This window comes from Pteropus alecto, unplaced genomic scaffold (assembly GCF_000325575.1).
Source record: "Pteropus alecto unplaced genomic scaffold, ASM32557v1 scaffold38, whole genome shotgun sequence".
In the NCBI taxonomy this organism is placed as follows: Eukaryota; Metazoa; Chordata; class Mammalia; order Chiroptera; family Pteropodidae; genus Pteropus; species Pteropus alecto.
In genome coordinates this window covers 1,339,384-1,362,618 of record NW_006442512.1, presented here as the reverse complement: position 1 = coordinate 1,362,618, position 23,235 = coordinate 1,339,384, and the positions used below count along the sequence as shown (strand labels likewise).

The following is a 23,235-nucleotide window of genomic DNA, read 5'->3' as shown; positions in this document are numbered from 1 at the left end:
GTCAAGCATTTAAATGTAAGACCTAAAACAACAAAAAAAATCTTAAAAGAAAAGGACAGAAGCTTTACGATGTTGGATTTTGTCCTGATTTCTTGGATGTGACACCAAAGGCACAGATAACAAAAGAAAAAATTGACAAACTGAACTTTATAAAAATTAAAAGACTTTGTGCACTAAAAGACACTATCTACAGAATACAAAGGCAATTCACAGAATGAGAGAAAATATTTGCAAATCATATACCTGTTAAGGAATTAATATCCAGAACATATAGATAACTCAACAAGAAAACAAACAACCTGGTTCAAATGGGCAAAGGACTTGAATAGATATTTCCCCAAAAAGCATATATGATTTGCCAGCAAACATAGAAAAAAATGTACAACATCACTAATCATTGGGGAAATGCAAATCAGAACTGTAATGTGGATGATTGCTATGAAAAAAAAAAAGACACAGAAAATGACCAGTTTTAGAGAAGATGTGGAGAAATGGGAGCCCTTGTGTACTGTTAGTAGGAATATAAAATGGTACTGTCACTGTGGTAAAATTATGGTGTTTCCTCCAAAAATTAAACTATAATTACCATACGATTCAGCAATTCCACTTCTGGGTATATACCCCAAAGAATTCAAAGTAGGGTCTCAAAGAGTTATTCATACTCCAATGTTCATAGCAACATTATTTACAATAGCTAAAATGTGTAATCAAACTAACTGTCCATCACTAGATGAAGGGATAAACAAAATGTGGTATTTACATACAATAGAATATTATTCAGCCTTGAAAAGGAAAGAAATTGTTCAATACACTACAACATGGATAACCTTGAGGACATTATGCTAAGTGAAATAAGCCAGTCACAAAAAGACAAATGCACTTACCTGAGGTACTTAGAGTAGTCAAATTCATAGAAACAGAAAGTAGAATGATGGTTGCCAAGGGATGAGGGGAGGAGAGAATGAAGAATTACTGTTTAATGGGTACAGACTTTCAGTTTTATAAGAAGAAATGAGTTGTGGGGATGGATGGTGGTGATGGTTGCACAATGTAAGCATGTTTAATAACAAGAACTGTACACTTAAAAATGGTGAGGATAATGTTACATGTATTTTACCATAATAATAAGAAGAAACTGGAGAACCCCTGGGAACTAAGCTATATGACTACAAGCACAATGGGGTTCATAGAAGACTTCATGTGGATAGGTCTGGAAGAACAACTCAGTAATGGTGAGGAGCAGAAAAAAAAGCCTGGCTCCTGGGGAGACTGGGAGAAGACCAGCCTGACAGGAACAGAGGTAAGCCTGGAAATTCCTTGGCATACTCAAAAGTAAGGCCATACTGCAAACAACACTAGTAATGATCATCAGAAACATAGCATACAAGCTGGAGTGGATGGGTCAAAACCTGTTATAGCAGAAAGAACCTGAACTAAGGAGTAGGAGCCAAACAGAGAAAGAGGGTAAGGAAAGAAGGTAGGGAGAAATGAAGAGAGGTGAAGAAGGTAGTAAGGAGGGAGGGGAGAGAGACATTGACTTTGCGAGAGATGAAATAGTAGTCCCAAGGATGAAAAAGGCAAAGAAGAATCAAGGTTTGTCAGATGGTGTTGTCACCAACAGAAAAGGGGTCCTTGGGAGCAATAATAAAAACATCCCGCATATGCTCATCAAATTCTACTATCCTAACAAGAGTTCATATAATATAGTAAAAGCATTTCTCCCTCTTCCCTTGTTCATTTAACACTTAGAACAGGCAGGTACAGTGCCACGGATCCTTCCCAATAGCAGTCCCCAGGCCAGTGGGGGAAGAAGACAATATGCTAACTTGTAACAGAGTGACACAAAATGGGGGCATACAGAGAGTGTGACACTGGAGTGTCATTCCTGGGGAGCCTGCCCAGGAATACACAGACACTCCGAAGACGCTGAAAACCAGTCTGGGCCTAAGGGCAGGCAGAGGGGACTACGCCAGAAAAGCAAAAGATCCAGGGCCAAGGGACTGCACACTGCAAGGAAAGCAGGAAAGATGCACCAAGAGAGATCCTGAAAGTGACAACTGACCAGGAGGGCTGCCAGCAAGATAGCCATAGGGAGGTAAAACTGACAGGTGTAAGCTGCTGCGGTTCATCAGAGGCCTCTTCAATGCATCTGTGCTCATGCCCAGCTAGGAATTCTCACTAAGAAATGAAGTTGCACAGGAAGATCTGCTTGTCCACAAACTAAAGGCTGGGCAACTCTCATATGCTGCAACTCTTGAGGTTAAGAAAACAGCCTCTTGTAGTTCAGTGGCTGGCTGATGGTCTGGGGCGACACTGGTCCCTGCTTTTTATAGTCCACTCATGAAATATACCACAAGAATGAGCCTTGCAGTTCCAATTCATACACAAATGTGTCCAGATCATGATTTTTTGCTCCTGGTGACAGGTACCTCAGGCCACCTGCCACAAAGGGTTTTTCTGTGACAATTGATAAAATGATAGAGACATAATGTTGCTATGATCTTTCTTAAAGAACCGCCCTCTTTCCTGTGATGCAACATTCAGTTTAGGCAAGCTTCTGTGTCTATATTATCTCACTCTTCCTTCTAACATTCTCTCTGAAGCAGCATACTTCATTTGGTCACCTTGCTGATTCCTTACTATCGAGTTAATAAGTTTGACATATCCTCAAGAAAAAAATTACCAGGTGTACAAAGAAGTAGGACAATATGACCCATAATGATAAGGAATATGTCAGTGGAGACAGATCCAGAAACAACACAGATAATAGAATTAGTAGACAAGGAAAATGAAAAAGTAATCGTAAATATATTATGAGAAATATATATTATAAGAAAGTAGGCAAAAGCCTGAGCATAAAAAGAGACATGAGATCTATTTCTAAAAACCCAAATTTAACTACTAGATAAGTAAAATGCAGTATGTAAGATTAAAAATACACTGGATGGGATTGGCAGCAGACTAAACATTAAGGAAGAAAATATCAGTGAATTTGAAAACATAGCAGTGCAAACTATCCAAAATGAAATACAGAGAGAAAAAAGACAAAATATAATAAGCCAAGCATCAGTGAGCTGTCTGACAACATCAAGCTGCCTAATCTACATGCGACTGAAGTTCCAGAAGAGGAGAAAGGGAGGAACAGAAAAATACTTGAATAATGGCATAAAATATCTAAATTTGGTGAAAATCACCAATAATTACCAAAAGCCTCAATGAAGCTGAAACAGAAGAAATATAAAGGAAATTACACCAAGGTATATCATAATTAAATTGTTCAAAACCAGTGATTTTCAAAAGATACTTTTTTTTGTCAAAAACATAAACTTTACTTGCAAGATACATCTGAGAATTCAGTAAGTAGATCATCAGTTTTCAGAGATAAACATACTTTGTCATAAATTATGAAGATAAAGGAAGAGAGCTATTATTTTTTGAACACATTATCTCAAAGGCCTTTATATCAATTTCCTGTTATTTTCAGGATAAAGAATATATATGTTTTTAAAAAATAATAATTTTTTTATTTTTCAGTTAGAGTTGGCATACAATACTATATTAGTTTCAGGTGTACAACGTAATGATTAGGCATTTATATAACTCACAAAGTGATCACCCCAATAAATCTAGTGCCCCTCTGACACCATACATAGTTATTACAGTATTATTAGCTATATTCCTTATACTATACTTTTATCTATCTCCATAACTATTTTATAACTATCAATTTGTACTTACTAATCTCTTCCTACTTTTTCGCCGACCCCCAAACTCCCACCCATCTGGTAACCCTCAAAATGTTCTCTGTATCTATGAGTTTCTTTCTGTTGTTTTGTTTTGTTCTTCAGATTCCACATATATGTGCAATAGTATGGCATTTGTCATCTGGGCGGAGAGACATATGTTATCCAGGTTGATGACAACTCAGATATGGCTGGCATATGCATCCACAGGCTGGGATTGGGGAGGTTCAACCAAAGAACAATAGATACTACCAGCACTTCTGTCCAGGAGAAAGCTGCCCCTCCAGCCCTCGCTCTGAAGCCTGACAACTTAGTATCTCCCCATGTGTCCCTGGCACTCCTTAAGCAGCTGCCCTAGTGTTGGAGCTCAGAGCAAGTGAGTCTGTCATTGAGTAAGTCCATGTGCGGGCCCTTTAAGACGAATGTCTGCAACTCCTGCAGCCCTTTGTCTCACTCAGCCACAATCTCCACTGGTTTTCACAGTCAGAGGTTGTGGGGACTTTTCTTCCTGGCATTGGAACTCTGGGCACTGGAACTCTGGGACTTTTCGTTCTTCAGGCTGGGAAGGGGGCTCTGCAGCCAAGATAATCCTAATTCTCGATTGCCACACATGGTTGTGGGACTAGGCCATTTCACATCTCTGCTCCTCCTACCAGTTTGACTCTCAGTGCTTCCTGGGCTTGTATGTCTATTTCCTTTGCCAGGCTGGGGAAGTTTTCCATCATTATTTTCTCAAATAGGTTTTCAGTTCCTTGCTCTCTCTCTTTTCCTTCTGGTATCCATATGATGTGAATGTTGTTATGCTTGATATTGTCCCAGAGGCCCCTTAAACTATCCTCATTTTTTAATTCTTTTTTCTTTTGCTGTTCTGATGTGATGTTTTCTGCTACACTGATTTGATCTTCTGCTTCGCCTAATCTACTGTTGATTCCTTCTAAGATATTCATTTCAGTTATTGTATTCTTCATTTCTGACTGGTTCTTTTTTATGTTTTCTACCTCTTTGTTAAAGTTCTCACTGAATTAATCTAGGTTTCCCCTAAGTTCATTGAGCATCCTTATAACCAGTATTTTGAACTCAGCATCTAATAGATTGTTTCCATTTTGTTGAGTTCTTTTTCTAGAACTTTGTTCTGTCCTTTCTTGTGGGACATCCTTCTGTCTCCCTATTTTGGCTGCCTCCCTGTGTCTGTTTTTATGTGTTAGGTAGGGCTTCTGTATCTCTCAGTCTTAGTAGAGTGGCCTTATATAGTAGGTGTCCTGTGGGGTCCAGGGCCCATCTCCATGGTCGCCTGAGCCAGTTGTTCCAGGTGTGTTATTTTTATGGGTTGTGTGCCCTCCTGTTGTAGTTGAGCCTTGGTTGTTGTTGGCACATCAGTGGGAGGGCTTGACCCTCAGGCTGATTGGTTGTGAGGAGTGGGGGGTGACTATAGTGGAGGAACTGTTGTAGAGGGGCTGAACTTATGGAGCAGGATTCATTTTAGCAGGGCTCTGGTGTCTATCCAGTTTGCTTTTGGGGTGTGGTCATCTTTGGATATGGCTTTGGGTTGCACTTGAGCTCAGACTAAAGCTGGCCACCAGGCATGGAGGCCAGGGCCTCCTGGGGGGCATCCTGCCACAGGCCTATATCAGCCCTGCCTGGGACACCTGTCATGAGCCGCCAAGCGTTCCACAAATGGCTGCCACCCACGCTGTGCTTGGTTGTGCCTCAAGAGGCCAAACCACAAACTGAGGCCAGCTGCTGCCCGTGCCAAGTTTGAGGCTGCTGAACAAGAGGTGTGGGGCGCAATGAGGCCAGATGCTGCTTATGTCGGTTTTGTAAACCTTTGAGAGATTTTAGGAGAGTTTGCAGCAAGAGCCAAGACAGACCATTTGTATGGAAAATTCACTGGAAGTGGCTTGTGTGGGACCACAAGTTGGGTGGGGCGGGATCTCAGGGAATCCCAGGGTGGGGTAACCAGTGTTAGCCAGGTTGATGGAGACTCAGATATGGCAGCCACCTGGGTCTGCACGCCAGGCAGGGGAGGGCTCAGCAAGGGAACAATGCCCTCTGCCAGTACTTCTGTCTGGGAGAAATCTGCCTCTCCAGCCCTTGTCTTGAAGCCAGATAATTCAGTTCCTTTTCTTATGTCTTTGGCAGCTTTCAAGCTGCTACCCCAGCACTGAAGCTCAGAGCAAGTGAGTCAGTCAGCAAGTAAGTTGGGAAAAGAATGTCTGCAGCTCCAGCAGCCTTCCATCTCTCTCAGCCACAACCTTTACTGGTTTTCACAGCCAAAAGTTCTGGGAAGTATTCCTCCTGGCACTAGAACCCTGGGCTGGAGACCCTGGTGTGGGGCCGGGACCCCTCGCTCCTCCAGGAGGCTCTTCACAACCAAGATATCCCTCACAACTCTCATTTGCCACACTCAGGTATGGGACCAGCCTGTTATGAGTCTCTGCCCCTCCTACCAATCTCGACATGGCCTCTTCTATATGTCCCCAGTTGTAGGACTTCTGTTCAGCTAGATTTCAGATGACTCCCAACTATGGCTATTCGGTAGTTTAGTTGTAATTTTAATGTTATTGTTAGAGGAGGCAAGCACAGCATTTACCAACTCTGCCATCTGACCTGAAGACTTGATCTTTGATTTCAAGATTATTTTGGTGATTCCGGGTCCCTTGAAATTTAATATGGGTTTTTCTATTTCTGTAAAAAAAAAAAAAAGTTGGTAGAATTTTGATAAAGGATTGCATTGAATCTATAGATCACTTTAGGTAGTATTGACAATTTAACAATATTAAGTCTTCCAATCCATGAACATGAAATGTTTCCATTTATTTATGTTTTGAATTTCTCTCAGCAGTGTTTTGTCATTTTTAATGTACAAATCTTTCACCTCCGTGGGTCAATTTCTAAGTATTTTATTCTTTTTTATGCTATTATATATGGAATTGTGTTCGTAATTTCCTTTTCAGATCATTAACTGTTTGTGTATAGAAATGCAACTGATTTTTTGTGTGTTGATTTTGTATTCTGCTATTTTGCTGAATTCGTTTATTAGTTTTAACATTTTTTAAATGGAATCTTCAGGGTTTTCAAAATATAAGATTATATTATCTGAAAACAGAAATAATTACACTTCTTCCTTTCCAATTTGGATGCCTTTTATTAATTAATTAATTAATTAAGTTAGTTAGTTAGTTTAATCACTCTGGCTAGAATTGAATAGAAATGGCAAAGATGGACATCCTTCCCTTGTTCCTGATCTTAGGCAAAATGCTTTCAGTCTTTCACCATTGAGTATGATGTTCACTGTGAGTTTTTCATATAAGGTTTTTATTATATGGAGATAGTTTCCTTTTACTCCTAGTTTGGTTTTTTTCTTATCATGAAAAAGTGTTAAATTTTGTCAAATGCTTTTTCTGCATCAATTGAGATTATCAGGTGGACTTTTCCTTTCATTCTGTTAATGTGGTATATTACATTGATCAATTTTCAAATGTTGTACCATCCTTGCATTCCAGGAATAAATCCTGCTACCTTCCTCACTTTTGCCATGAATCAGAATCTCTAGAGGTGAAAACTCTGGGGAATATATGATTTTAAAAAGTCTCCCAGGCAATTTGGGTGATCAACCAGCTTTGAAAACAACAGTGTAAACACACACACACCCTTCCCTCACACTGGTTTTTGTCACTGCATAACTTGGATGGGGATGGGGATGGGAAGGTGGCACAGAACAAAAGGGAGAAAAACTTGGTGAGGAAGGACTGGAATGATAGAAGGGAGGGAATGGGGTCTGTCCCCGAGCAGTTCCTTGGACTGGTTTAGAAGCTCCATGAAGAAAAGATGTAGAGGTTCAAGCTCATGGAAAAGTCTAAGAGGGACTTCATAACAATCTGAACATGAGCAGAGAGTCAGGGCCCAGGGGACCAAGTGGAGCCCAGAGAAAGTCCCTCTCCCACAGCAAAAGGCTGCAAACTTTGGAAGCATTCAGGGGCATCTTTTGTGATGATACCTGAAGCAGCAGAGATTTCTCCAAACATCTCTGAGGCAGCAGAATAACTTGTGAGAACCAGAGGAACTGAGGAAGTTCTAGGCAAATACAGGGTGTGGCAACCTTGAGAACGCACCTTGCCAACTTTCTACCATAGGGAGTATAAGTGACTAAGGGCCCCAGATGCTGGCTTTGAATTCCATCCCCACAAGTGCTCCAAGGCCACGCCTCCCAATGCCTGTAGTGGGGAGATGAGATACACCACACTGGTGCCTGGCAGACATGCAACAGCTTTGCTGACTGATTTGACTTTATCTTAACAACAACTTTGAATCCAACAGATATTTGTGCACCGATGTTCACAGCAGCACTATTCACAAGAGCCAACAGATGGAAAAGACCCAACAGTTTATCGATAGGTCAATGGAAAAACAAAATGTGGTATACAGTTTTTCCCTGCTATCCGACAATAGAGCATGCCTGTGAAACTTTCGTAAGCAGAAATGGCATAAAAAATGCGAAATGGCCTAATGTGAACTTTTGGAAAGCAGGAGATACCTATATACATTCAATAGAATATTATACAAAAAGGAATAAGATTTTTATATATGCTACAAAATGTATGAATCTTCAAAACATTATTCTAACTGAAATAAGCCAGACACAGAAGACAGATACTGTATGAATCCACCTATACAAGCCACCTAGAATAGGTAAATTCATAGAGACAGGAAGTAGAATAAAGGTTACCAGGGGCTAGGGGAACAGGCTTGGGGGATTACGGAATTATCGTTTAATAGGCAGAGCATTTATGTTATAAAAAAGGTTTGGGTATAGATAGTGGGGATGGCTATACAACATTGTAAATCTATTTGATGCTACTGAATTGAACACTTACAAGTGATCAAAATGACTAATATTATGTTTAGTTTACCACAATTTAAAAAAATTCGATCATATCATTAAAAATATATATATATATTTTTTTTTTACTTTCGCTCAAGGACTCCCCAGAAGCTTTGCCAAACCTTTACTAGGGGTCAAACTTGCATATTGGTCTAATGGCTCCCCAGACTTTCCTGGTTCCTTCCAAATTTCCTTTCACACAGGCAGTTCTAGTACAACTTATGCACATTTCATCTCACCTTGGCACCTGTTTCTCGAAGGACCAGGATTAACACACAGGGTGAATGAAGTTCCTCCATAGGTTCACAGGCACATGTGAGACCTCTCCCTGGGCATTCTCTGAATAATTACCAGGACATACAGAACCACGGCATGCTAACACACTTCAAAAAGCTTTTATTGAATTCAGTTTCCAAAAGCACAGATATGAGAAAATTTTGATAGGATCCTAAATTTTTGTAGGGCTGTTTTTGGCTGCTATAAAACACACACATACACACACATATCCGAGTGGCCCTGCTATAAGGTCTCTTTGAGGGATAGGCAGTTCTGGAAGGCACTGACCTGTAACAGGGGTGGGGCCTGCCCTTCCCCAGGCAGCCAGCTCAGCTATGGCTCTGTCCAAGGAGTCCACAGACCAGTAGCTGGCATCCCAGCCCAGGAACCAGCCCACAAAGGAGGGAGACTCAAAACCTTGCTTCATCACAGTGATGGGCGTCTGCCTATCACAATTAGCTGGGTCTGTCTGGATATGCCACTTAGTAGCAGATATACATGCAAGAGAAGGAAACACAGTGCCTTCTTCACCAGGGAGAGGCCACCTCCATGTCCATGCTCTGAACTGTTCTGCTTGTCCCACAGCATCTTAACATTTTGACTCGTCGCACACATCACAGTGTATAATCTGATCTCCAGTGTGTGATTATACACCTATTTGTGTGCATGTCTGTTGAACATCTTTCTACCCCATGCCTGTAAACCCTATCAGTGTAGGGGTGGGTCTGTGTGTTCATGTCTACAGATGCCATGTGGGACATATGGGAGCCCTCATAAACGTTGGGTGGATGGGTGGACAGTAAGACAGATAAGTGAACAGATGGAAGAGGCCCAGGGTATGACCTAGAGGGGCAGTCGGTGGGGCTTACTTGGACAAGGGTACTTCCCAGCTTCTCATCCAGCTGGCTGACACAGCGACCTCATCTTAGATGGACTGGAAAAGGAAGTGATACTCAGCACTGAGGTTCACACAGAGTCCCCAGCCTCTCCTTTGCCTGGGCCTGAGAAATCCACAAATCTCCAGACTACAGGTAATAAAACTGATTCTCTGAAGAGCAATCACAGCCAGGAACCAAACCAACGTGCCACACCTCCATTCAACATCTGGCCTTCATAGAAAGAACTGAACACAACCAGTGTAATTCCTTCTCCAAAATGTGTCCCACGGAAGCCCAGCTTGTTCATCTCAGCCTGGGCAGCCACAAGAGAAAGTGCTCTGCAACTCGAGCCCAAGATACAGAAAGTTATTTTCTTAGTACATAGTTGCTTAAGGATTAAAATCCTAACATCACTATCTGCTTTTATACTGACTGAATTCTGGTAAAATATAGCAACTTTCCTCCAGTACAGCTCCATTTCCTCTCCTCTCTTTGGTGCTCTTTATTATATGTTACAAACTTAACAATACAATGTTATAATTATTATTTCATACAATTTTATGCTCTTTAAAAGAAATTAAATGAAAGAGTCACAAAAGGACAAAAATTATATGATGCCACTTATGTGAGGTTCCTAAAGTAGTTCCTAAAATTCATAGAGACAAGAAGTAGAATGATGATTGCCAGGGCTGGGAGGTGGGGATAATGGAGAGTTAGTGTTCAATAGGCACAAAATTTCATTGGGAAAGATGAAAAACTTCCAGAGATGGGTAGTGATGATGGTTGAAAACATTATGAATTTACTTAATGCCACAGAAGTATACACTTAAAAATGGTTAAAACAGTAAATTTTATGTTATGTATATTTTACTACAATTTTTAAAACCTTTAAAAAAAGAGAAGAAAAATATAGTTACATTCTCATACTTTTACCCAAATGTTTGCCATTCTCAATGTTGTTCATTTTTTCCTGTGAATTTGAGTTACCATTTGCTGTAATTTCCTTAAAGTCTGAAAAGCCTAGAAGGAAATGAGGGGAAATTCTGTGGGGAAACTAGGGGGAAATGAGCTGCACAAACTTCCATGTATTCGAAAATGTTTTAAGTATTCCAGAGACTCTATAGCATTATATGATATATAAAAGTTTTGTTTTCAAAAAATATTCTTAATAGGGTGGGGCTGCTAGCAGTGAATTCTTTGTATTGTTTATCAAGGAACATTTTTATTTTGACTCCATTTTTTAAGAATAATTTTGCTGGACATAGAATCCTTGGTTAACAAGTGATTTTCCCTCCACCAGTTTGAATATGTCATCTCGAGGCCTTTTGAGTTCCATTTTTTCTGAGAGGTCAGCTGTTACTTGTATTATTGTTTTCTGTATGTGACAAGTCATTTTCTTGATTTTAGTATTTTCTGTTTTCAGCTATTAGGCTGTGATGTATTATAGTGTGGATCTCTGTCTGTTTATCCTACTTGCGGTTTATCGAGTCTTTTATCTGTACATTAATATTTCATCAATTTGAGGAAGTCTCTGCCATTACTTCTTCAAATATTTTTTCTGCCCCTTTCTCTTACTCCTCTCCTAGGAGTCGCATATATGTTGATGGGCTTGATGTTGTCTCACAGGTCTCTAAAACTCTGTTCCTTTTTACTTATTTTTTTAAACTCTTTTTTATTTCTGTTCTTCATATTAGGTCATTTCTCATTGAATTATTGTTATCATATTTTCTTTTAATTCGTTGAACATATTTACAATAACAACTTTAAAGTTTTTGTCTGCTAAATGCAACATCTGCACCTCATTGGTCTGTTCTTATTGACTCCTTTTTTCCTGATTATGGCTTATACCTCTTTGTTTCTTTGTATATCTCATAATTTTTACTAATAATACTTTATAAAAACTCTGGGTTATGATTTTATTTTTCTTAAGGGTTTTTGTTTGTTTCGTTTTTGTTTGTAATTTGCCTGGACTTAAACTGCTTGTGGTATACATCCACTATTCACTGGTATCTCCGCTTTAGGATGTTTTTCTTTCCTTTCTTTCTTATTTTCATGTTAATTTTAGCTTTCTAATGATTTCCCTGAGCCTGTATAGTTTAGTGAGCAGCCAATAATTTAAGTAAAGGGTATGCTCAAACATCTTAAATCTATAAGATTTCCACTCTCTGCCAATTCATCTGTGAGTGGGTGTGGAGTTTATTCAAAGTTCATTCAAACTAGGTCAGGGAAGAAATAAAAAGAGAGATCAAGAGATACATAGAAACAAATGATAATGATAATACAACATATCAAAACTTTTCGGACACGGCAAAAGTGGTCATAAGAGTAAAGTTCATGTCATTATCGGCCTATATCCAAACACAAGAACGAGCCCAAATAAACAACCTAATGCTTCATCTTAAAAAACTAGAAAGGGAAGAACAAATGAGGCCTAAAGTCAACAGAAGGAAAGAAATAATCAAAATTAGAGCAGAAATAAATGAAATTGAAAAGAAAAAAAACAACAACAATAGAAAAAAATTGAAAAATAGACTAGAAAAAATAAATACAACAAGGAATTGGTTTTTTGAGAAGGTTAATAAAATTGACAAACCCCTGGCTAGACTCACTCAAGAAAAAAGAGAAAGGACACAAATAAACAAAATCAGGGATGAAAGAGGAGAAATTACTACTGACATTGCAAAAATACAAAGGATCATGCAAGAATACTATGAAAAAGATACCCCAATAAACTTAATTTTTTAAAAAAGTACTTTTAAAGTGGAATTGAAAATACCAGTGTGGAGGGGGAAAAAAATAAAATGTTAAAAAAAAAAAACAAATAAAAAAACTTAAAAAAAAATAATAATAATAAATTTTTTTAAAGAAAAAGTTCATTCAGTTCTCAGACCCTTGGCTTTTGCTTTCCACTAGGGCTGTCATAGATCTCCTTTGTGAATGTGTATACTTTCTCAGTCAGCCAGGCACGTATGGCGAACTGATCCAGCTGTTCTAATGATCTCTAATTTCCAGGATAGCCCCATGACATTTTTTGATGGTTTGCTGCTCCAACCAAGCTCACAAAGCTGCAGGTTTTCCCCATTTATTTCCTACTTTTACTGACAAAGCTGTTGGCTTAAGTTCTCATCTACTTCAATCCAAGTATATCCCCTCTTGCGGATATACTTCTGATTTTCATGGCTATACCCACCCTGGTAACATTATTATTCTCAATGACTGAAAGACAATGGGAGAAGCCTAGGCAAGAAGACTGTGAAATTCCACTGTTCTTACTCAAAGTTCTAGCATTTTTAAATGAAGAAATGCTTCTCAATTTGTTGTTTGCCTTTGGTTAATTTCAGAAATCTGCAATGGTTATTTTATTGAAAAATACATTCAATTTTATCCTTGTTTGGGGGGAAGAGTATTTGCAACCTCTTCATGCTACCTCAGCCAGAAGTCCCCATTCCTATTATTCACTTTGAGAACTCTTCATATATTCTGAATACTAGTCCTTTATCAGATATGTATATTGCAAATATTTTCTCTCAGGATGGGGCTTGCCCTTTCATCTACTTAATAGTGTGTTTCAAAAAGCAAAATCTTAAAATTTTTATGAAATGCAGTTTGATTTTTTGTTTTATGGATTATGTTTTTGGTAATATCTAAGAAAGCTTTGCCTGATCTAAGGTCACAAAGAATTTTTTTACTGTTTTCTTTTAGAAGATTTATAATTTGAGGTTTTACATTTCTGTCAATGATTCATTTTAAGTTAATGTTTTAAATATGGTATGATTTATGGATTGAGGCATTTTTAAAAAATTAACGTCCAGTTGTCCCAGCACAATTTGTTGAAAATATTATTTGTCCATTGAATTGAATTGGCACTTTTCTCAAAAATCAATTTAACATATATGTGTGAGTATAATTCCGGACTCTCAATTCTGACCTGTTAAAATTTAAATTAAACTACATTAAATTTTGGAAGTTGTTTGAGCAAACATTGATTCAAATCAGAGAGCACCAAACTGAAAGTGGTTAGGAGCACTCCACTGGCATGAGCTATGGGAGAAGGCTTTTATACAGTCAATGAGGAAGCAAAGGAAGGAAATTATTTGATTCACTATTGCTTAAGCAGCTGCCTTTTTGGGGAAAGCCTAGTTAACTGTAATTGGTCGTTTTTAAGTTTTGATTTCTTAACCTTGAGGTATTTACAGGAGTTTACTCTGGATTAAATTTTGGTTTACTTACATAGGGTGCCCAGGCATTAGAGCCACCTCAGTCTAATAGCCTCCTTGTTTAATTACTTTAAAAGATCCATTGACATATGTATATATACTTTTGTCAATATTCCATTGTCTTGAATATCGTAGCTTTGTAGTAAATCTTGATATAGTGTGGGTTTCTTTTTTTTTCAAAATTGTTTTGGATATTAGTTTCTTTGTATTTCCATAAATATTTCAGAATCACCTTGTTGATTTCTATGAAAAAGCCTACTGGAATTTTAATTGGGATTGTGTTAAATCTATAGATAAAGTTGAAAAGGATTGGCCATTTAAAATTATTGTTTTTTTCCAAACCATAAACATTTATTTGGGTCTTATTTAATTTCTCTCATCAATGTTTTATTGTTTTCATTATACCAAGCTTGCACATCTTTTGTTAGATTTATACCAAGTATTTCATGTTTTTAGCTATTGTAAATGGTACTATTTTTAAATTTCCATTTTTAATTTTTTATTGCAAATATATGAAATACAATTGATTTTTCTGTTGACCTTATATTCTGTAAATTTGCTAAATTCACTTATTATAGTAGCTTTTCTGTAGCTCTTTGTGATTTTTCACATAGAAAAAGTCTCTGTTTATTACTGACAGAGACAGTTTTATTTATTCCTTTACAATCTGGATGGCTTTTATTTCTCTTTCTTGACATATTGCACTGGTTAGGACCTCAAATTAAATGTTCAATAGGAATGGTGAGAATGTACATCCTTGCTTGTTCTTGAACTTAGAGATAGCATTCAGTATTTCACCATAAAATTATGACAGTAGATGTAGGTTTTTAGTGGGTGTCTTTCATTGAGTCAAGGAGGTTCCCTTTAATTCTTAGTTTACTGAGAAGTTATATCTTGAATAAATGTTGAATTTCTTTCATGTCTTTTTTCGTTCATAACTGGGATTTTATTGGTTGTTTTGAGAATAAGTACATGGATATTTCAATTTGTACACAATTCCTAACCTACATACCAAAAACCTAAAAAATCATGTTGTTGTGATTATTTTCTAAACAGTTATTCCAGTGATTTTTCCATCTTAAACTTTGGAGGCTAATTTTCCTCAATAGAGTATTAGTACATCAAACCCCACTAATTCACAATTTAATATCATATACACTACATAATCAAATTTTCAGTCTTTCAGAGCATGTTAACAAAGAAAGTTACTAAGAAAACTGGACTACTAAGACAAAGATGTTACAGCGTGCACAAAATTCTGACAGGAAAAGCCAAGATCAAGGAATGATTTTCTTCAGAAAACAATTCTACCAAAAACATGGGAATAGAAGCAGTTGAAAACATTCAAGACCTTAAATGCATGACCAACTCCAAATTGCTAGTTGGTACACTTTGTGTTATAGGATATAAAAACTAACCCCACCTATAGGATTTTAAGCTGACACCCAACATAATCAAAGCCTTCCATATTCAATAGCCCACTATTTTCTGATTGTACAAAAAGATAAACAACCAGCAAATGATTTCACCTCGTAAAAAAGTGTTTACACTTAAAAAATGGGATGCGGTAGAATTCTCTCCTTCTTAAAAATGTTTCTAGAGCTACTAAAAAACTTGCATTTACAAAATATTTATAAAAACATTCCTCTGGATTGCACAAGAAGGGAGACGGGGACCACTGATAAGACATGGTGTATGACATTTATCAGACTTGGCTTCTTTCTCTCCTGCTTCATCAGAGGTTTGCACTCCCCCGATATTTAGTCTCTCCATTTTCTTCAAGTAAATCTTTAGTTTCCTAGTTAGCCACTTTGCCTGTTTTTCTCTTTGCTCCCCTTTTCCCTTTTGTTCACACTTCCTTTTTTGTCTACAGATTTATCCTTTCCTGCTGCCTTTTTGGGCTTCATTTCCACTTTTGCAGGAGCAGGTTTAGCTGACAACCTCACTGACCTCCTCTTGGGCTCCTCCTTCTCCACCCTCTCAGCAGAGCTGACCTACTTAGGTATTGTGATAGTAGAGCGGACGTGTGCCAGATGCCTGCAGGCCACAGTGCACCAAGAGCCTTCATGAAGCAGGGCTGTTTGGCAGCTGCTGCTCCTCTGGCCACCTGAGCTTCTCTCTTCCATGTCTTTTAACTTCTCTTGCCCATAATAAGAGTTATCAGCAGAAATAACTTTTTATGACCTATCTATTGGGCCAGCAAACATCTAATTACTGAACGTCTGTTCTTCTTATTGTCCTACAAATGACTTTCCTCTCCTCTGAAACCTCAGAGCATATTACCTCATCCTTAGCTCAGAATGTCATATATACCCCATTTTAATTTTCTGTCTTTGAACCTCTCATATATGGGGGTTTCCATATGTAAGTATGTAATTAAAATTGGTTATTTTACATTGTTCATCTGTCTCATGAAGATTTCATTATTAGACCAGCTAGAAGAATCTATAAAGGTAGAGGAAAATTTCTTCCTCCACTGTCATGTCATAAGATGCTATGAAACACTACCAGGATCATGTCAAAAGAACACAGTAGCCAACCCCAAAATGCTTCCACTAGTCAAAGGAAGGATTACTTGAGCATTAGTAAGAATAATAACTCTAATGGATTGATGGATACCCAAATCTACAGATCTACATACATTTTTAAAAAGAACTTGTTTTTCACTTTAAGAGGATGCTAAGCAACTGGTAAATAAAGAGAAAGCATCAAATATTTATCTTGTCTTTTGTATGTGATCTCTCCTTCTGGGTAACTAAATAATCAATGAGGGGAAGTTTCACTTTGTGGAACTATGCCTGCTAATAAAAAAAAAAAAAGAAGAAGAAGAAATGATATGGTTAAAACATCACTATTTTGAAAACACTCATGAATCTAGGCAATGTTTGTCAATGACTGCAAACGTCAGAAAAAAAGAACCAAGCAGAGATTATGTATCTCCTGATGGAAATACATATCACCACATAGAAATCAGTCTCAAAAAAAAAAGTTGAATTTGTTCAATTTACAGAAAATACAGAAGACAAAAGAACATGTTAAATGTTTCATGTTAAATGAAACCACAGGAGTGGAATCATCCGAATACAGACTGTGACAAACTACAAGGATGAATGACTCAATTTTTTTCAACAAAGCAGTGTCATAAGAAAGAGAGATGGTGGAGGTACTTAGAGATTTGAGATTTGTCAACAAGGAACTATGCATAAATATTATTTGGATCCAAAATCAAACAACTATTATAAGAAGAAAATGAAAGAAAAGAAAATGATAAGATAATTGAAGAAATATAAACACTGACTGGATAGCTGTTTCTAATAATAAATTATTATTGACTTTCGCATGATAATGTATTGTCTAATTTTGTTTAATTCCTTATCTTTTGGAGATACATACTGAAATAGTTACAGATTAAATGACATGATATCTTGACCTTGCTTCAAAATAATCCAAGGATCTAGGGCAAGGGTATAGGTGACCAGATTGGCCATATGACACAGGGGTATCCAAAAGTTCATTTTGCTATTTCCTCTACTTTTGTATATGTCTGAGATTTTCCATAATACATTTTAATGCCTTTTATAGATACAATGTGTCTGTTTCACATATGACACCCCCAAACTCAGAAGCTTATTCACCATGAAAGAGCCACTAAACTACCAAGATGTCTTAGCCATCTGAGATCAGCCAGCTTCAGTCATGGGCCACTCTGGTGCTGGCACAATGTATACACAAGGGAATAGCTGCAATCAAAGGGTTGGAGGCCATGCATGGACCCAACAAACATCATAGGCGCCCATTAATCACGGCCAACTTAACTATTGTTGCTAACAAATATCGAACCTGCCAGCAACAGAGATGAACACCAAGTCCCCCATTTAACATGACTTCTTGAGAAGACCAACTGCCCCCTCGGAGGCAAGTTAACCTGGGGGCAAGTTAACTATTTGGGGCACTTTCTATGCTGCAAGAGCCAGTGGTTTATTATCATAGAGTAGTGTTTACTCCAAAATGTATCTTAAGTAAATAATCCCGACAAGTAAGAAATATATTCACTTCAATCCCCAGACTCAAGTCACTCCAGAAAGATTATGCTAAGAGCTGTTGATCATGTTTTCCTACAGTGATGATACCAACATGCTAATATAAACTACAGCAAGATATTCTGTAAGCTACTATACTCTCACCTATAAAATGATCTCCTGGGATTCTTGCTCTGTGCTTTCACCAGCAGACTGTACATGAATAAACCATCTCAGCATTCTCCTAACTGCCTTTGGAATGTCTTCTGTATTTGGGGATTGAGCTTTGATATCAGCAAAATGATGGTTGAGGTTGTAAAAGCCTTCTATATGCCCTTATAAAATGATTGTTTGTGCTATATGAAAAGCAAAACAAAACAAAGAACACACATAAGCTTAAAATAATAATCATGTATTGACCTGTTCCTGGGTCTGTGGGTCAGCTCTGCGTTGACCAATCTAGCTTTAAGACTCCAAGCTATAGATTGAGTTCAGGTGTTCTCTACATGTCTCTCATTCTCTTTGAACGAATGGCTACCCAGAGCTTATGGCCTGTTCCTAGAGACTCATACCAGAACCCCGACTGAAGGAGCAAAACCTATGTGGGGCATGTTTTTATCATGGCAGATTACTGCAGCACAAGAGGGCATATCCTACTAAGCAAGCACATTTCAAAGCTTCTCTTGTCAGATTCACAAAATTCCTATTGTTCAAAGCAAGTCACATGGCCAAACACAAAGTCAAAAGCTGGGAAAGAATTCTCTATCTCTTATGACAAGAGCATGGATGGAGAACTTTATTACAGGGGAACAAAGATTTGGGCCAATAATTCAATCTACCATAGCCCCTTTATCTCCCTGCCACTGCATGGGTTCAAGCCCCACAATGGACAGTAGGAACATTCTGCTAAGAGACCTCTCTGTCTCTAGTCTGGCTCCTCCAAGCCTTGTTACAGCCAGAGTAACTTTATTCGCTAGCCCTTTTCTGGTTTTCTTCTAATTATGGTAAAAACCCATAACACAAAACTGACCATCTTAACCATTTCTAAAGATACAGTTCATTAGTGTTAGGATATTTACATTGTAATGCAACCAATCTCCAGAATTTTTCATCTTGCGAAACCAAAACTCTATACCCACTAAACAACAACTCCCTGTTTTCCACTCTCCACCTCATTTCTGGCGATTACCATTCTACTTTCTGTTTCTGTTAATGTGACCACTCTAGAAACCTCATATAAGTGTGAGGAATAGAGTGAAGAAATAAAATGGAGTCACTAAATGGGGCTGCTAAATTATTAAATTCAAGTAGGTTGAGGCATGAGGAAATTATACTATTCCTGTTGTAACTAGACTAAGAACTTAAACTTTTGAACTTTCCAGTCTTACATCAATGCCTGAATAGACATCAAACCTCCAGATAACCATCTGATTACCCCTAATCACATTAAAGAAAAAATGTTCATGTATCAGGACCACCCGATATCCATTATCCAAAACTCTGGTTATCTAGAGGATAACCACCTCAGACCAATCCAGACACTAAGAATTCAGGACTGATTCTTCTCAAGAATGTACTTTTTTTTTTTCCCACTATAAAACTATAAGCTTTTATTTCTTATTTGGAACACTCTAGGTATTGCCTAGTTGTGTTTTGGGTTTGAAAAGTCTAAGAACCTTGAATAAATCTTTATCATGTATATCTAACCAAAGCCTCCAGACCCTTTTCAAGTTCTTTTGACATAAGTGGTGTCAGAAGTGGGATCAAAACCATGCTCCACTTCAATTCTGGTGCTACTGTTGAATTTGAGCAAGGTACCTGTTTGAGTTCTTTGTGTTCTCTTGTCTCCCCTATGGCTCTGCAGTTCCTTCCACTGGTGAGTTCTCTTAGTTCCAAACCTTTCTCCAGCTGAGGTTCAGAGCTTTTATTCTTGGGTACTTGTTACTAATTTTTGTAAAGCGCTACATCTTTCTAAGTCCATTTTGGAACACCAGCTGGATTTATGGTCCATCCTAGGCTAAGTATTTGTCCCAATAGAAGGACAATTTGGAGTACAGTGGCCATTCTGGGGATCTTTAAAATTCCAAAATTAGTATATTTACATGCACAATTAGAGAATCTTAGAAATATTAAACAAGCTGAATTGGAGGCATTTTTCAATTTAGAAGCTTCTAGGAAATTAAATGATTCAAAGCGACCTTAATATCTCTTTTGTCTTATTGCCCAGCTGTGACAATTTTCAGGAGAATTTATCTTTAATATAGGACCCTCTAAAAAGTTCTCCAAAAGTTCTTTCCTCTGGAACTTTAGCTGCTTATATTTACAAACATTTTGGTTCCTCCTATTGTGCCTTTTTAATAAAATGCGCCAACTTAGCCAAAATAATTTAAAACTGTAACAGCCATTAAGAAAAAAAACTTTGTTTTAAGTCCACTTTAAAGGCCCTCCCTTAAAGAGAAGATTCCAAACCTCTTAGGAACAGTGGACTACATACTTTGCTTGACATGCAGAAGCTACTAAACAACAAAAATACTTTAAAAATAGCTCTAAAAGGATTCTAAAAGAAACTTTGGTCATTTGAGCAGCTAACTAAAAACAAGAGTCTCCTGTAATAGGCTAATAAAAAATTAAAAATATAAGAGGTACCTAAAACAAATATTATAAGGCCAATTGATACTTTCTCTCCTAGAGATAGTTATTGCCTATATCCTAAGGGCTTGGCTTGACTACCTGCCTGGGACATGAAGGCAGACAGTTTTGGGGGGTTTTTTGACTATCAGAGGGAATGACTCTGGGAGGTAATAATCTTTGTATCCTTTTGAATCCATGGAATTGTTTAATCCTCCCAGAAATACTTACTGTTTCTCCCACCTGAAACCTAATAAGATATTTCAAATAATTTAATGACTCTATAATAAGAAATTTCGCAAAACTGGAATTTTTTAAAAGAGCCTCCGCCCCTAAACTAAAATAAGACGTATGTACTCAGAGTGAAAGAAGTAAATTAGAAATGATGTAGTTGGGACGTGGTTCCATAGTGTAGTGGTTAACACGTCTGCTTTAAATGCAGAAGGTCCTGGGTTCATGCTGTTAAGGATGTGGTTCTGGGCAAAGATATGCTAACAGCCATCTTCTGCTTCTGTAATCTGCTTGCTTGTTTGATGTTAACTAGGGTGTGGCTAGGCTTTATAAACTGCCTCTTTAGGGAGCTCGAGGCTGATCTCCTCCAACCCTGCGTGGTAGAGAATCAGTTGCTGGCCAGCTAATAAAGGCTCATAATTCATCTCAATTGGCTCCGTGGGTCTTAGAATTGATCGTGCCACAACATTTGGAGCCCCCAGAGAGATCTCTCCAGAGGGGGAGATCTCCTAAGACCCGCGACCCCGGCCACCTTGGGCGAGGACCTGCCCTGTCCAGGGGACGGCTGCTGAGAGACGTTCCTCAGCCCCAGACGCCAATCGGACACGCCCAAGAGGGCAGGTGGACAAAAGGTTCAATTCTGTAACAATTGGGCATGAGCCATCTAGAGCAGCTTCACCGGTGAGTCAGACTGCACTTGGATCTGTCTGTCAGTGGGCCCTAAAGAAAACTAGTGGAAGGCTGGATGCAATACTTCCCTAGTTCGGTCAACGTCTGAGACGTCAGACTTGACTTCAGGCATTCAGTTTTCTGGTTCAGGTATTCAGGTTTTGGGGTACGCTAGTGTTTTGTGCTACCTGTTGTTTGTCTTGTCGGTCTGTATCGTGTCTGTCTGTCCAGACTGGTCAAATGTACTGTTTACCCACCTATTGCCTTGGTCTTCATAAGTTTACTCCATATATCGAAGTGTGGTATTTTAATTTTTCCCTTAGGTCTGGCCTCCGTGGCCCCGTCCAACTGGACGCTAGGTCAGGGGCTGATCCTAGCCCTGGCTTATTTGGCTTTTGTGGGGATCTTGCCTGTTTTTACTAACATGGGTCAGGCTTCTTCCTCGAATCATCCGACCCTCCTTCAGTGCCTCCTTAACCAATTTAAGGATTTCAGGAGACGAGCCCAAGCCTATGGAGCTAGTGTCACTCCCTTTGACCTTCAGAGGTTCTGCCAGTTAGATTGGCCCACATTTGGAATAGGGTGGCCATCAGAGGGGTCACTCGACCTGCAAACAGCCTTTCAGGTGCAGGGTATTATCTACGGAAATCCTGGCCACCCTGATCAGGCTCCATATATCAATATGTGGATCGATATTGTTTCTGATGCCCCCAAGTACTTGAAGGACTGCTGCTGTGGCCAAGAGTAAAAGATGACTCCCAAGTCTGTCTTTCTCTCCACACCAAAGGGCCCAAAAGAGAAACCGTCCGGACAGACACTTAACTCTCTTTACCCTGTCTTACAGGTACCCCCTGACACCCCGAGATTACTAATCTTTCCCCTTACTCCCCTCGTGACCCGTTCCGGTCTCCATCTAACAGGGAGGCAGAACCCCTCCAGAGTCCTCCCCACACCCGCACTGGTGTTGTGTACCGGCCCCCACAAGTCCCTGATCCTGTCCCTAACTCATCGAACCAGGCAGCAGTTCTGGCCCCACTCCGGCAATTGGCTCCCCCAGTTGGGGGAGAAACCCAGGAGCCATTCATGGTCTATGTCCCTTTCTCCACCAGTGATCTGTACAATTGGAAACACCAGAACCCCTCGTTCTCAGAGAAACCCCAGGGATTAACATCTCTCCTAGAGACTATTTTCTTTACCCACCAGCCGACATGGGATGATTGTCAACAACTCCTCCAAGTCCTGTTTACCTCAGAGGAGCGGGAACGGATCCTGAGGGAGGCTGCAAAAGCGGTATTAGAGCCCAATGAGCAGCCTTCCACCGATCCGACCCGCGTCCAACATGTTCTCCCGAACACCCGTCCGCCTTGGGACCCCAATACCGACAAAGGTAAGGAAGCTCTTCAACGGTATCACCAGCTTCTGCTCTAGGGCCTCCAGTCTGCCGCCCGATGACCCACTAACTTATCTAAGGTAAGCGAGGTCATCCAAAGTAAGGATGAATCACCAGCGGCGCTCCTGGAACAACTCTTAGAGTCGTACCGGTTGTATACCCCTATTGACCTGGAGGACCCTTGTAATAGGAGGGCTGTGAATTTAGCCTTTGTCAATCAGTCGGCCCCATATATTAGAAAGAAACTGCAGAGGATGGAAGGGTTTGAAGGAAAGAACCTGTCTGAGCTGGTCGAGATAGCC

At 39.0% G+C, this 23,235-nt stretch overlaps 1 pseudogene; it reads right to left on the bottom strand.

Moving 5' to 3' along the window:
- Positions 1-15,616: 15,616 nt before the first annotated feature.
- Positions 15,617-16,122, bottom strand: LOC102890841 (annotated as a pseudogene).
- Positions 16,123-23,235: the final 7,113 nt, after the last annotated feature.